The following is a 17,113-nucleotide window of genomic DNA, read 5'->3' as shown; positions in this document are numbered from 1 at the left end:
GATATGAAGTTATATCGGTATTGAACTGCTGTCTGCGTTTCCGATTTGTTCAGTTTATAGCCGTTATGCCGTCGGTTTGAGTTTTGGAGATTTCGAACCATTTTCGTATTGATTGAAGCTTTGGCTTGTGAGTGATCATTGTTGTTGATCAACTCTTGTATTCGTACAGATTCGTTGGAGTTTGTCGAGCCCTGTGTTAGCAGCATTGTTCGTCGAGAGTTGGACGAAGAACGGTAAAGAGATTTCCTTGAACCGTTGTTTGTTGTTTATGTAGTATAGTTGTTGATGAAAAGTGGGTGCCCGGTTAGCCAACTTGTGGCTAAGGGCTTTTATGACTCTATGTAAAACAATCTTTTGTTTAATATAATTTACACTTTTATAATGGCATTGACTTTATCTTTCTTCATATTGTTATATTATGATATACTATTGTTGTTTTGATAAAGACCTTAAATATACTATAGTGTATGTAAGATGTGGTAGCACATGGGGATGGCTATCATGAAACACATCTTATAGTCACTGTATATTCTAAACAGTTCCTAGTCAATTGAGCCGTCCGCAAATAAGGATAAGGATCGCTCGAGATTGAGACTAGCATTTGCGATGCCGAGTACCACGTTTCATTGGTATGGAACATAGAGATGTTCAAAGCATGCAAATGGATATTCATATGATGAATGATCGAACTACCTTATTCGGACTTTTCAAGTGGTTATCACTTATCGAGTGGATAAAGTCCGCGGTTTTGGTTGTACATCATTAGTCCTTATTACTTGAAACATCATTGAGACTCTATATGCTAGTACTGTACTTTGACTCGTTTACCGACTCTATTGGGGTCATCAGGTGTCGGGATTGGGTACAGTTACGACACATATAGGAGTCGATGCTTTGTTGTCAAGGATTCACCACATACTTGCGAGTGTGGATATCCTATGCGATCTGAGGAGATATTAGTGTGACGAATCTCTGGCCAGAGTACATGATGTGTTTTAGGTTACTTGGTGTTCCTAGTAACACATCGATGTCACTAATAGATCTCCAAGATGTTATGCATAGTTATCGAATCTCGAACGACTCTCGATATACCAATGGTTGTTGATTCGATCGGGATATATGGTTGAAGGGACCGTACTGTACGCTAACCAAAATCTACTGGTTCTTGCAGGCACTATCAGTAATACCTAGGGAATCATGGGGCGATGTTGCTAGGCGCTCTTACCATGATTCGATGGGTAAGTCGGAAATTGTTGTTCCGAGTCACAAGGAGTTGTGAGCCCACGGCTAGCTGTATTCCTGAACCATTGAGGGTTACACAAGTAATGGATTACTAAAATCCCGTAGAGATAGTTAAATTTAAAGAGTTAAATTTAATGAAAGAGAAGTTGGACTTCTTAACTAAAGGGAGTGGGATTTTCTAAAATGACATAGGGATGAGCATTTTTGAAAATCACTGAATTCGGATTCAGAAAAATTATCTTGACTCTAAAAGATGCAGAAATGGTTTCTGTGCACATTGGTGAAATCAGTTTATCAATCGGAGTCACGATGAATTTTATATTAATTTCTATAACAACAGGCTTGGCTTGTTGGGCTTAAGTTATGGATTGTGGGCTTTAAGGAGTTAGAGTCCTGATACAATTATAACTAGAAATTATCTATAAATAGAGGTGTTGGGTTCGAAAATTACACACATTGAATACTGCAATTTTCGAATTCACTCTATACTATTCAAGAGGATTTTTCGAAAATTCCTCTGTCCCTTTTGAGAAAATTCGGACTGTGATTTTTGCGAAAAATTACAAATCGAATTAACAGATCATATCTGTTTATTCTCTACGTAAAACTTCTGATTGATTTCTAGTGCAGTCAATCAGAGATCTTTTTTTCATTCGTGGACCTAATTCCGGAGTTAGATCGTGACTGTCATCGGTTCCCGGGATTTACAAGAAGAGAAGATTAAATTCTGTTGGAGTCCACGATCAAGCCTTTGCTTGACGAGGTAAAAATTTAACTGTGTTTTATTTTTACTTGAACAAATTTAATCGTAAAAATTTTGATACCCATATATGGAATCGTTCCATATAATAAAATAAAATTTTAAACTTCCGCTGCACCAGGTATCAATTCTTAATTGATCTGAACACCGTTTTCCAACAGTTGATACAATCTTTTGTTGTAGCTTGTCCGGAGTTGGATCTACGACATCGAAAGGTAAAAGCAGTCATCGTAGCGGGATAGCATACTCGGGAGAGTTGGTTCTCGAGTTTTCCTTTCAAATCACATATTGCATCTACACTTGTTCTAGCATGAGGAACTTGTGTCTTGTTGATTGATTTTGCTTTTGACTATGTGGCTTATGTTTTATGTTTCTGCTATGCATTCATCTTGAGCCTACGTTGATTTCAGCGGGCAGAACCGCATTTTTTGTTTGGAAGTTTGGGAACTATGATTGAGTGACCTAGGTCGTAGTCGTATCGCCTAGTGCTCGCATACTCATTATGGTTGCTCAAAGTCTAGAGGAGTGATATATGTGGCACCACCTCGATTGGGAGAGTCGGTGAGTCGTCACATGATCTCATCCTCGGGATCCCAAAAGCACAGCAGCAATCCTTCGTTTATCAGATTTGATATCCTGGTTTAAAGACATGCATTTCATTACGTTGTTATTGATTGTGTTGTTGTCTTGAAAGCATGTTTATTATTGTATTACTTGATATATTGCTTTTACTGGGATTATCATTCTCACCGGTTTATCCGGCTGTTCTTTGTTTTGTATGTGTACTTGGCAACAAGAAGGGCAGGATCAAGTCAGCATAGACCTGGTTAGCGTCAAGAGCAAGAGATAGAAGTGAGACTCGTTTAGAAGTCGAATCAGCATGTCAATCTAGTTATGTTTTGCGAACATGTTTAGTCATTCGAACTTCTCGTATTTGTTTTGTAAGCAAGAATCGATGTAGGTACTATCGAATTGAATGTTTCTCTTCCCTAAACCTTTTTGGTATTGTTATTGGCTTGTCAAATACTTTTAATGCAAGTGTTTAGGTTTTGTTGAGTTTATTTCGGTGCCTCATTATTTCTGGGCGAGAGGACGGCGCGGGCGCGCGGCCTCTTTGCGAGGAAAGGATGCGGGCGCGCTGGTTTTAGCGAAGTCTCGGCGCGGGCGTGCTGACATCAGCGCGGGCGCGCGAGCCTTCTTTAAAAAAAATCATTGGTTTATTCTAATCTTGGTTCCTCGTTTACTTATCGGTTGTTTTGTCCGAGATTAGTTGATTAGAAATGAGGTCTCACATAAAGTGGTATCAGAGCGATAAGATTCTTGGTTGAACTAGAGTGAGCGGGGTAGATCAAGTCTGTATGTATTGGCTCCTCGCATGTGTTTGAATTATTTTAGCTGTATAATTAATTCCATGTGAGCATGCTTTATTGTTGAGAATTATTTGAATTACATGGTTATGTGATTTACTTTTATAAAGCATGATCTACTTGAGATATAACTGCTTATGTTATCGACTGGTATCCGGTTTTCTGAGCGGTTGTAAAGGGCACCGGTTGTAGCGATTGAGATATCTCGTTCCGCCGTTATTGATGGGTTCAGAAAATCCAGTTGACTGCGAGAGTTGGTTGGATGATATCGATCAGTTGTTCGATTCCATTACTACACCGATGACCGCCGAATCAGGTTAGTCATTCATCAGCTCCGTGGGGTTGCTAAAAGCTGGTGGATCACGACGAAGAAAGCAATGGAGAGTAGAGATACGGAAGTTACTTGGTCTCTTTTTAAATCTGAGTTTTATAAACGGTTTTTCCCTATCTCGTATCGCAAAGATAAGGGAGCAGAGTTTGCCAATCTGAGGCAAGGGAATCTGAACATTGAAGAGTACGTGGCTAAGTTTGATAGTCTGTTGCGTTTTGCACCGCTAATTGTCGGAGATGAAGAAGCTAAGGCAGATCAGTTCATCAATGATTTGAATCCCGATGTCTTCACGTTGGTAAACACCAACAGGCCTAACAACTTTGCAGATGTCATGAATCACGCAAAGGGAGCAGAAGCAGGCTTGTGGAGGCAAAGAGGTAACCAGGTAGCACCTCAGCAACAGAGGCAGTATCATAATCAACCATCTCAGTATCAGAATCCGCCACCTCAGCATCAGAACCAGCAGCAAAGGTATGAAGGTGGAAACAGTGGGGGAAACAGAAAGGATCAGTACAAAGCAAGAGGTAAACAGTTCAAGAGGCAGGGGAACAGTTCTTCTAGTTCCAGTGGTTCCAAGCAATTTGGTTCAGGACAGAGTTCTGGATCTTCAGCCATGTACTGCAGCAAGTGTGGGGGAAGACACTCACCGGATCAGTGTGTGGGAGTCTTTGGTAATTCTAACACCTGTCAGCAACCGGGACACTTCTCTAAGGTGTGCCCTCAGCGTAACAGAGATAGAGCTCAGAGCAGAAGTTCATCTCGACCTGCAGCTCAACCCGAGAGGCAGTCTTCTGCAGTGCACTCTTTCCAGCCTCAGAAGCAGAACAAACAGAGAGGTAACTCTAGTGCGAACCAGCCTCCGAGACAGCAGGCACGAGTCTTTGCTTTGACAGAGGATCATGCTCAGGCAGCACCTGACGATGTTATAGCAGGTAACTGTTCGATTTTTTGTTATTCTGATCATGTTTTGATAGATACAGGTGCTTCCCATTCCTTTATCTCTGAGAAATTTATGTTATTGCATGTCTTGCCTACTGAGTTGTTGCCTATTATAGTAGCTGTTACTTCACCGTTGGGTGGAGGAATTGTTTCTATCAGACTAGTCAGGAACTGTGAACTTTGTTTTGAGGGGAATTTGTTAGAATTCAAATGTATTGTGCTTGGACTGTCAGATTTTGATTGTATTGTCGGTATAGATGCTTTGACCAAGTACAGGGCAACAGTTGATTGTTTTCTGAAGGTTGTCAGGTTCAGACCTGAAATGGCAGACGAGTGGAAACTCTTTGGTAAGGGTTCTCGATCTAGAATTCCTTTGATTTCAGTGTTATCTATGACTCGTTTGTTACAGAGAGGTGCAGAAGGATTTTTGGTTTATGCGGTTGATGTACTGAAATCTAGCCCAGCTTTGGTAGATTTACCAGTGGTTAGAGATTTTGCTGATGTGTTTTCGGAAGATGTTCCTGGATTGCCACCTATTCGAGAGATCAAATTCAGCATCGATTTGGTGCCAGGTACTCAACCTATTTCCAAAACTCCTTATCGTATGGCACCTATTGAACTGGGAGATTTGAAGGAGCAACTTGAAGATTTGATTGCCAAGGGATACATCAGACCTAGTGTATCGCCTTGGGGTGCTCCTGTTCTGTTTGTTCGGAAGAAGGATGGTTCTATGCGGCTTTGTATCGACTACCGTCAGTTGAATCAGGCTACAATTAAGAACAGGTATCCTTTACCCCGAATAGATGACCTTTTTGATCAGCTGCAGGGTTCTTCTGTCTATTCGAAGATTGATCTGAGGTCAGGCTATCATCAGCTGAGAGTGCGAGAGGAAGATGTTCCTAAGACCGCATTCAGAACGAGGTATGGTCATTTTGAGTTTATAGTCATGCCGTTCGGTTTGACTAATGCTCCCGCGGTTTTTATGGGTTTGATGAACCGTATCTTTCAGCTTTATTTAGATGAGTTTGTCATTATCTTTATCGATGATATTCTTATCTACTCGAAGAACCGTACTGACCATGCAGAGCACTTGAGGACCGTACTGCAGATTTTGCGCGTTGAGCAGTTGTTTGCCAAGTTGTCTAAGTGTGAATTCTGGTTGGATCGAGTTGTCTTTCTCGGTAACATCATTTCTGGAGATGGGATTTCTGTCGATCCCAGCAAGATTGAAGCGGTTATGAATTGGCCTAGACCGACATCAGTACCTGAGATACGAAGCTTCATGGGTTTAGCTGGTTATTATCGCCGATTCATCGAGGGTTTCTCGTCTATTGCCAAGCCTATTACCCAGCTGACTCAGAAGAATGCGCCTTTTGTCTGGACTGCAGATTGTGAGGTTAGATTTGTTGATCTGAAGAGGAGACTGACCAGTGCTCCGATTCTTTCTATTCCGAAGGGTACTGGAGGTTTCACAGTCTATTGTGATGCTTCTAACCGAGGCTTGGGTTGTGTTCTTACGCAACATAAGCATGTGGTGGAGTATGCATCGAGGCAGCTGAAACCGCACGAGACTCGTTATCCGGTTCATGATCTTGAACTAGCTGCGATCGTCTTTGCTCTGAAGATCTGGCGTCACTATCTGTATGGTGAGTCTTTCGAGATCTTTTCTGACCATAAAAGCCTTAAGTACTTGTTTTCATAGGCAAAGCTGAATATGAGATAGAGAAGATGGTTAGACCTGTTGAAGTATTTCGACTGTGAAATCAAGTATTATCCGGGAAAGTCGAATGCAGTTGCAGATGCCTTGAGCCGAAAGCTTTGTTCTTTATCTCTTTCTACTATTGGTGTTTCTCAGTTGATCGATGATTGTTGCACTTCTGGTTTAGTGTTTGAAACAGATAGGGAGACTATCAGAGTGTTTGCTATTCAAGCCAAACCGGAGTTGTTTGTTGCAATCAGAGAAGCACAGAAGTCTGAGCCGAGCATTCAGGTTTCAGTAGAGAAAGTCAGATCTGGGCATCAGTCTAAATTTCAGGTTAGAGATGACGTTTTGTTTGTGAATAACCGTATTGTTGTACCTGATATTTCGGATTTGAGACAGCGTATTCTCCGAGAGGCTCATTGCAGTCGGTTTAGTATTCATCCTGGAGGTCGTAAGATGTACAACGACCTGAAGAACCAGTTCTGGTGGAAGAGAATGAAGAGCGATGTTGCGAGGTTTGTATCTCGGTGTTTGAACTGTCAGCAAGTAAAAGCAGAACGGAAGCAACCAGGAGGTCTGTTGCACAGTCTATCTGTTCCTGAATGGAAGTGGGATCATATTTCCATGGATTTCGTCACGAAGCTACCACGATCCGTTCGAGGATGCGATGCCATTTGGGTAGTGATCGACCGATTGACGAAGTCTGCGTGTTTTATTCCGTATAGGATGACGTATCGTCATGATCAGATGGCTGAGTTGTATGTTAGCAATGTTGTGAGATTGCATGGTGTGCCGAAGTCGATCGTTTCAGACAGAGATCCTAGATTCACTTCTCACTTCTGGCACAGTCTTCAGGGGGCACTTGGTACTTGATTGCATCTGAGTACAACTTATCATCCTCAGACCGATGGACAGTCAGAGCGGACTATCCAGACGTTAGAGGATATGCTGCGAGCGGTAGTGCTAGACTTTGGCACTAGTTGGCAGGATTCTTTGCCTCTTGTCAAGTTTTCTTACAACAACACCTTCCAAGCGAGTATCGGTATGGCGCCTTTTGAGGCTTTGTATGATAAGAAGTTCCGATCTCCGTTGTTTTGGGATGATTTGTCCGAGTTACCAGATTTGGGACCGGAGATGCTTAGAGATATGGCAGAGCAGTTTAAGGTCATTCAGTTTAGAATGAAGTCAGCTCAGGATAGACAGGCGAAATATGCGAATGTCAGGCGTAGACCTCTGAGTTTTGATCAGGGAGACCGAGTCTTTCTGAAGATTTCACCTTTCAGAGGCACTGTCAGATTCGGTAAGAGAGGAAAGTTATCTCCGAGATTCATCGGGTCATACGAGATTCTCGAGAAGATAGGCGATCTTGCCTACAGACTTGCACTTCCTCCGTCTTTATCTGGTATTCACGACGTTTTTCACATCTCTTTGCTGTGAAAGTATCATCCAGATCCTTCTCATATTCTTCAGCCTGACGAAGCCGAGTTAGACGAGACTCTGAGCTACTTTGAGCGACCGATTCAGATCCTTGATCGGAAGGAGAAACAACTCAGAACCAATTTGATTCCGTTGGTGAAAGTGCAGTGGAGCCGTCACGGAGTTGAGGAAGCGACTTGGAAGTCAGAATCTGACATGAGACAGCGATTTCCGGAGTTATTCGGATGACGTGAGTTCTTCTTACTGTCTTTAGTTCTTTATTCTATCTTATGAGTTGTGGTTCTTGTTGATTTCGAGGACGAAATCTCTTCTTAGTGGGGGAGAATTGTAACGCTCCGTTTTTATCTTAAATGAGTTTATTTGAGTTAATCGGAGATTACAGAGTTTAAGAGCCGACTTGATTTTGATCATGGTTCTTTTTGCAAATTTTGGAAATTTCTAGGACTAAAACGCAATTTTGGAGTTTAATATATTATCTACACTTGAGACTAGTCTTCTTTTCTCCTCATCTTCTCCCTTGGGCGTGAACCTCCATTGTAGACGCCTCTTTGAGCTTTTGAGCTTTGGGATTTCAGTCCGAGCTCGATCCGGCCGTTGGAAATTATTTCTGAAGGTAGATTAGCGATCACTGCAGCGAGAGCTCCGTTATATCGTAAGTTCTTCTACGATCAGCTACATTCTAGTTTTTGGATGTTGTTAGAATTGTTCGAGATTCGAGTATGTTGTTCTTGACAGAGTTCTGATCGTTTATTATCTGTCGGTTTTGAATTAGAGCGACGTTCGGATTTGTTATGATTTTTGGAAGCCTTTTTCGAAAATGTGGATTTTTGGATTGATGGGTTTGCTTTGTTATTGTTGTTTTGGGCATTGATATGAAGTTATATCGGTATTGAATTGCTGTCTGCATTTCCGGTTTGTTCAGTTTATAGTCGTTATGCCGTCGGTTTGAGTTTTGGAGATTTCGAACCATTTTCGTATTGATTGAAGCTTTGGCTTGTGAGTGATCATTTTTGTTGATCAACTCTTGTATTCGTACAGATTCGTTGGAGTTTGTCGAGCCCTGTGTTAGCAGCATTGTTCGTCGAGAGTTGGACGAAGAACGGTAAAGAAATTTCCTTGAATCGTTGTTTGTTGTTTAGGTTGTATAGTTGTTGATACAATCTTTTGTTGTAGCTTGTCCGGAGTTGGATCTACGGCATCGAAAGGTATAAGCAGTCATCGTAGCGGGATAGCATACTCGGGACAGTTGGTTCTCGAGTTTCCCTTTAAAATCACATATTGCATCTACACTTGTTCTAGCATGAGGAACTTGTGTCTTGTTGATTGATTTTTCTTTTGACTATGTGGCTTATGTTTTAAGTTTCTGCTATGCATTCATCTTGAGCCTACGTTGATTTCAGCGGGCAGAACTGCCCTTTTTGTTTGGACGTTTGGGAACTATGATTAAGTGGCCTAGGTCGTAGTCGTATCGCCTAGTGCTAGCATACTCATTTTGGTTGCTCAAAGTCTAGAAGAGTGAGATATGTGGCACCACCTCGATTGAGAGAGTCGGTGAGTCGTCACATGATCTCATCCTCGGGATCCCAAAAGCACAGCAGCAATCCTTCGTTTATCAGATTTGATATCCCGGTTTAAAGACATGCATTTCATTACGTTGTTATTGATTGTGTTGTTGTCTTGAAAGCATGTTTATTGTTGTATTACTTGATATGTTACTTTTACTGGGATTATCATTCTCACCGGTTTATCCGGCTGTTGCTTTGTTTTGTATGTGTATTTGGCAACAGGAAGGGCAGGATCAAGTCAGCATAGACCTGGTTAGCGTCAAGAGCAAGAGATAGAAGTGAGACTCGTTTAGAAGTCGAATCAGCATGTCAATCTAGTTATGTTTTGCGAACATGTTTAGTCATTCGAACTTCTCGTATTTGTTTTGTAAGCAAGAATCGATGTAGGTATTATCGAATTGAATGTTTCTCTTCCCTAAACCTTTCTGGTATTGTTATTGGCTTGTCAAATACTTTTAATGCAAATGTTTAGGTTTTGTTGAGTTTATTTCGGTGCCTCATTATTTCTGGGCGAGAGGACGGCGCGGGCGCGCGGCCTCTTTGCGAGGAAAGGGCGCGGGCGCGTTGGTTTTAGCGAAGTCTCAGCGCGGGCGCGCTGACATCAACGCGGGCGCGCGAGCCTTCTTTAAAAAAAAAAATCATTGGTTGCTTCTAATCTTGGTTCCTCGTTTACTTATCGGTTGTTTTGTCCGAGATTAGTTGATTAAAAACGAGGTCTCACACACACACACACACACATATATATATATATATGTATATATATATATATATATACATATATATATACATAGAAATGCATTTCACAAAATCGTCAATCACACGAGTTACCAATAAGATAAATCATGAAAAAAAAAACCATATTAAGGTAATATTTGAGAGAGCTTTAGAAAATACTTTTTAGTTTTTGTAACGCCCGAAATTATTTAATTTTGATCCGAGAATATTTAATTTGGAAATATTTAGAGTTTTGACTTAAATTCTAATATTCTTAAATTATTTAGGATTGAAAGTGAATGAATTGAGAAGCTGAGGACCAAATTGCAATTTTTGAAGATTTGAGGGGCTAAATTGCAATAATCATTGAAGTTATCAGAATTGTAAAAGCATGGTCAGCATGTATACGTGTATGTGTGTGAAACAATTCAGAATTGGAAAGAAAATAGGAACAGAGGGTCGAGTTCTTCCTTTTCCCTTCTTGTGATTGATTTTCAAATTGCCGTATCATTTGATCCGGTTATCCGATTTCAATTCCGAAAGATGTTCTGGAATCCTTGCAATGAGACCTTCGATTTGATGTAAGTTTTCTCTTAGTTCATTATGATTTGATAATTCGAAATTGACAGAGATCAGATTTGTTGTGAATTGAGGTTGATGAACTTCTATACTTTGTCATATTGAAAGTTGGGTTGAGGAATGATTGTTGTATCAGTTTCTTATGATGTTCCAGTCACTACTCGACCTATATACCTGTTGATATGCTGGTTTTGAATCCTATACAGCTGATATGAATGTTAGAATTGATTTAGTTGAGTTCGGGATCGCCAAATGATACTGATATGCCGTCGAACTTTTGATTTGAAGTGTTTTGCTATCTTTTGCTCGAGCTGCTATTGATCTGAGTATTAGTTGATATTTTCTTGGTTGTTATGCTATGATTTCAGTTCATAAACAGGGCACGTCAACTTGAGAATTCCGACTACGAAACCGATAGAAGAAAGAACAAGGTTGGTAGCATTTTGCCTTGAAGTTTAGTTGAAGTTTGAGCAGATTTTGAGAATAGGTTTATGGTTGATACTTGTACAGATTTTGACAAGCTAGAAGACATCTTAAACATCTCATTTGAAAGGTAAAAGTGAACTATTATTCGATTGGGATTACAACTCGAGATGGTTTGTATCGAGTTCCCTAAATCACATACTTATTTGCTTTTATATGCTCTTCTATGATTTGGTGAATGAGTCTATGATGTTAATGAATGCTTTTATGATGATATATGTTGCATTCATCTTGCAAGACTTATTCCTTGATTTTGAAATGAACGGAAACGTTCGAATAGATGATTTGAGGGATTATATATGTATGGCCTGGGTGGTTGACTTAGCCTAGCGTCTGAAGTGCATATATAGTGGCTTCAAAGTCTAGAGAAGTAGGATAAATAGCCCCACCTCGATCGGAAGAGTCGGTGGTTAGCTATGATATCTTCTTCTCGGGATCCCAACCGACGAAATGAGAGAGTTCTTGAATAAACCTTGTTTTTAAAACATGCATTGTCTTTATTTATATCATGAGCTTGATATATGTTGTATATGCATGTTTAGTTGCTTTTACTGGGAAATGTATTTCTCACCGGAGTTATCCGGCTATTGTTGTGTTGAATGTGTCATACCAATAGGCGGGAGTGGAACTGGACAAAAGCGAACTTGAAGAACAAGGGATGAGAGATTAGAGTGATGATCCGGATTAGAAGTCAAGATGTTGTTAACTTTATGTTAAGAACAAGAGTGGATGTATGAACTGTTGGAGTTGAGTTATTGTCTAGAGTTTCTACTCCTTGGCTATATATTACACTTGAACTTTGTTTAGAGTGTGGTTCTTTGCTTTTGTAATATAGTTTGAACTATTTGAGTAAACTCAAGTTTGAGAAATGTTTATGCTCTTGTTCGTGACTTCATTTACCTTGTCTAATACATTTTGAAATTTGTATGAGATTTCTTAGACTTGGTATAGATGATTGAGAATGTTTTCTAAGCTGAGAAAAGGTTGAGAATTTCTGAATATTTTTCTGCCCAGGACCGAGCCCAAGTTGTAGAAAAGAGCAGCTCGCGCGCAGCCCCGAGCTGCACCTTTGTTTTGAGTAAAACAGGGTGCGCTCGCGTGGCACTTTTTAGCCTCGCGAGCGCAGCTCATTTTAAATTTTTTTTTTATTTTCTTTTCCTTTTCTTTATAGCTTAAAGTTAGATTTAATTCATGATTTTGGATTAATTTTGTGATTTGAGAGATTAAGAACCGGGTCGTCACAACAGGTGGTATCAGAGCGAGAAAATTCTGGACTGAGTTAGATAGCGAGTGGGGTAGATCGAGTCATCTTACTTGCTTCTTTATTTTTATTATGCTATGATGTAATTACATGATTGAATTACATGTTGTAAATGCTAGCATGATTTACTTTCAAATATTTTATTACATGATGTTGTATTTATTTTATTTGAAAGTATGAAGACGCATGCTTACTGGAATAGCTGAAATGATTAGAGGCATGTGTTTTGATGAATTATGATATGCTACCTGATTATCTGAATGGATTGGAAGCATGTCTTGTTGAGTACCTCGATTATTTATTTAAGATTAAATCAGAACCGAGTCTTGATCAGAGGTAAGATGATCAGAGGAGGACTGAGATAGATTTGATGATTGTGGTATTCTAACCCTTTTGATAATCAGATATGTCTCGAAGACCAGGACGACCTCCTCTTAGACCACAAGTTCCTACTTCTATACCAGAGCAGACAGTTCATACTCCTCTACCGGAACAAACAGTGGTAACACCGATAGTTCCTCAAGCTGCAGTCCCAAGCAATGAACAGGGAAGTACCTCTCGAGATATGACAGATATGACTGCCACTCCGATGGAAACATTATTGAAAAGATTTCAATCATACCATCCGCCTACTCTGAACGGTACGAAAATGCAGTTGTATGTGAAGGATGGCTCGATGACATGGAGATGTTGTTTGATTCGCTTGATTATGGTGATGAGCGGAGAGTCAGATTAATTGGACATCAGTTGCATGAGGTTGCGAAGAGCTGGTGGTCCACGACTAAGAAAGCTTTGGAGCGTAGAGGAACTGTACTGACGTGGAATGTCTTCAAAACAGAGTTTTACCAACGCTTTTTTCCAGTATCTTACCGCAAAGATAAAGGTGCAGAATTTGCGAACCTGAAGCAGGGCAACTTAAATATTGAAGATTATGTTGCAAAATTCACTACATTGCTACGTTTTGCTCCACATGTTGCTGATAGTGACGAGGCTATGGCTGATCAGTTCATTAATGGACTGACTCCGGAGGTCTTTACTTTGGTAAACACAAGGCGACCGAATAATTTTGCTGATGCTTTGAACAGTGCCAAAGGAGCGGAAGCTGGTTTGATACAACAGCGAGGAGCTTCGTATATCGCTCAGCCTTCGAGACAGTCACAACCCTCAGCTCCAATCTCACAACAACCTCCTCGACTTGAAAGTGGTGGCAGTAGCAGTGGCAAGAAAGGGTATTTGCAAGCTCGAGGAAAATAGTTTAAGAAGTCAGGAAACAGTTCTTCATGTTCCAATGGCACGAAACCGAAGTCTGGAGTGTTTTGTAACAGTTGTGGTGGAGTTCATCCAACCGATCAGTGCCGAGGTGTATCTGGGAGGTGCCATATATGCCATCAGACTGGCCATTTTGCGAGGGTATGTCCTCAGAGAGGTTCTGGACAGTCAAGAGGTGCAGAGTCATCACGATCAGTGGCTCAACCTGCGAGGCAAGCCTCTTCTGTTCATTCCTTCCAACCACCGCATCCACAGCAACAGCAAAGGCCAGGAGGGAATCAGACAGGTAGTCAGCCACAGAGACAACATGCTCATGTCTTTGCACTGACAGAGGAACAGGCACAGGGAGCACCAGATGATGTGATTGCAGGTAACTATTCTATTTGTGGTTATCCTGCATATGTATTGATAGATACAGGTGCATCCCATACGTTTATCTCTGCATGATTTGCTTCATTACATTCTTTGCCTGTTGAAACATTACCTGTTTTAGTATCTGTTTCTTCTCCTTTGGGGAGAGGTCTTATATCTATTCAGACAGTTAAGAATTGTTTGTTACAGTATGACGGTAATGAGATAGAGATATATTGTTTTGTACTTGGTTTGTCTGATTTTGACTGCATTATTGGGATTGATATGCTAAATAAGTACAGAGCTACCGAAGATTGTTTTATGAAGATTGTGAGATTCAGACCTGAGATGGCTGGAGAATGGAAATTCTATGGTAAGGGTTCTCGTGCTAAGATTCCTCTGATTTTTGTATTATCAATGACCCGACTTTTGCAGAAAGGAGCGGAGGGATTTATTGTATATGCAGTTGATGTTTCGAAAACTAGCCCGAACCTGGCTGATTTGCCAGTGGTTAGTGAATTTGCGGATGTTTTTTCTGATGAGATTCCAGGACTACCTCCGTACCGTGAGATTGATTTCAACATAGAACTTATGCCAGGTACTGCACCGATTTCTAAAGCACCTTATCGAATGGCACCAGTGGAATTGAAAGAGTTGAAAGATCAGTTGGAAGATTTACTGGCCAAGGGATACATTCGACCTAGTGTTTCTCCTTGGGGAGCTCCAGTATTATTTGTCAAAAAGAAAGACGGTTCAATGAGATTGTGTATTGATTACCGGCAACTGAACAAGGCAACGGTAAAGAACAAATACCCTTTGCCTCGCATTGATGATTTATTTGACCAGTTGCAGGGTTCTTCTGTGTATTCTAAGATCGATCTGAGATCTGGATACCATCAGCTGAGAGTTAGGGATTCTGATATTCCGAAAACTACGTTCAGAACCATGTATGGCCACTATGAGTTTATAGTTATGTCGTTTGGTCTGACAAATGCTCCAGCTGTGTTTATGGCTTTGATGAACCGTATTTTTCAAAAATATCTCGATGACTTCGTGATAATTTTTATTGATGATATTTTGATATATTCGAAGAATTTGATTGATCATTCTGAGCATTTGAGAACCGTGTTGAAGACTCTGAGATCTGAGAAACTGTATGCTAAACTGTCGAAATATGAGTTTTGGCTGAAACAGGTTATTTTTCTTGGACATATCATATTCGGAGATGGTATATCTGTTGATCCAAGTAAAGTCAAGGCAGTGATCAATTGGTCTAGACCTACATCTGTTCCTGAAATTCGTAGTTTTATGGGTTTGGCTGGGTATTATTGTCGTTTTATTAAAGATTTTTCCAGTATTGCGAATCCGATTACTCAGTTGACTCAGAAGAATGCTCCATTTATTTGATCTGAAGCCTGTGAATCCAGTTTTATTGAGTTGAAACAACGATTGACCAGTGCACCAGTCTTGACGATTCCTTCAGGTACTGGTGGTTTCACTGTTTATTGTGATGCATCTTATCGAGGTTTGGGATGTGTATAGATGCAGCGAGGGCATGTGATTGCTTATGCCTCGAGACAGCTGAAACCTCACGAGACCAGATACCCGATTCATGATCTTGAATTGGCCGCCATTGTATTTGCTTTGAAGATTTGGCGATATTATCTGTACGGAGAACAGTTTGAGATTTATTCTGATCACAAGAGTCTGAAATATTTGTTTTCACAGTCAGAACTGAATATGAGACAGCGGAGATGGCTTGACTTGCTTAAAGATTTTGATTGTGAAATTAGATACTATCCGGGAAAATCGAATGCAGCAGCTGATGCATTGAGTCGAAAGGTATGTTCTTTATCTCTATCGACGATTGGTGTATCCCATTTGATTGAAGAATGTTGTCTTTCTGGATTAGTATTTGACACGAATTGTCCGCCTCTGCGACTTTATCAAATTCAAGTTGAACCAGAGTTACTTTTGAAAATTAAAGAAGCTCAGAAACTTGATCAGAATGTGCAAAATTCGATTGAGACAGTTCGATCAGGGCATGTATCTGAATACCAGGTTCGAGATGATCTTTTGTATGTAAACAATCGCCTTGTAGTGCCTGATATTTCTGATGTGCGACAACAACTACTGAAAGAAGCGCATTGTAGTCGTTATAGTATTCATTCTGGAGGTAGGAAGATGTACAACGATTTGAAGATTCGATATTGGTGGAAACCAATGAAGTCCGATATCACTGATTTTGTGTCTCGATGTCTGAATTGTCAACAGGTGAAGGCTGAGAGGAAGAAACCGCCTGGTTTGTTACAGAGTTTATCAGTGCCATAATGGAAATGAGATCATATTTTCATGGACTTTGTGACGAAGTTACCTCGATCTTCTAGAGGTTGCGATGCTATCTGGGTGATTATTGAAAGATTGACGAAATCAGCGTGTTTTATTCCTTATCGCATTACATATAGACACGACAGATGGCATAGATTTATGTCCGAGAAGTTGTCAGATTGCATGGAGTACCGAAGTCTATTGTATCAGATCGTGATCCTCGATTTACATCTCACTTTTGGTACAGTTTACAGAGTGCTTTGGGTACTCAGTTACACTTGAGAACAGCCTATCATCCACAGACAGATGGACAGTCTGAGCGTACCATTCAGACATTAGAAGATATGTTGAGAGCTGTCGTTCTTGATTTTGGCACGAGTTGGCAAGATTCATTACCACTTTGTAAATTCTCGTACAACAACAGCTATCAATCGAGTATTGAGATGGCTCCGTTTGAAGCTCTGTATGGTAGAAAGTGTCGATCACCTCTTTACTGGGATGATATTTCAGAGGTACCTGATATTGGACCTGATATGATTCGAGATATGACTGAACAAGTGAAGCTTATTCAGAAGAGAATGAAGACAACACAGGATAGACAAATGAAGTATGCCAATATCCGACGTCGACCTTTGTCTTTTGAACAAGGGGATAGGGTGTTTCTGAATATTTCTCCATTCAGAGGCACTGTACGATTTGGCAAGCGAGGGAAGTTGTCTCCACGATATATCGGTCCGTATGAGATTCTGGAGAGAATAGGCAATCTTGCCTATCAATTAGCTTTG

Source organism: Henckelia pumila, chromosome 4 (genome assembly GCF_033568475.1).
Source record: "Henckelia pumila isolate YLH828 chromosome 4, ASM3356847v2, whole genome shotgun sequence".
Taxonomy (NCBI): Eukaryota; Viridiplantae; Streptophyta; class Magnoliopsida; order Lamiales; family Gesneriaceae; genus Henckelia; species Henckelia pumila.
This window is presented reverse-complemented; position numbering follows the sequence as displayed.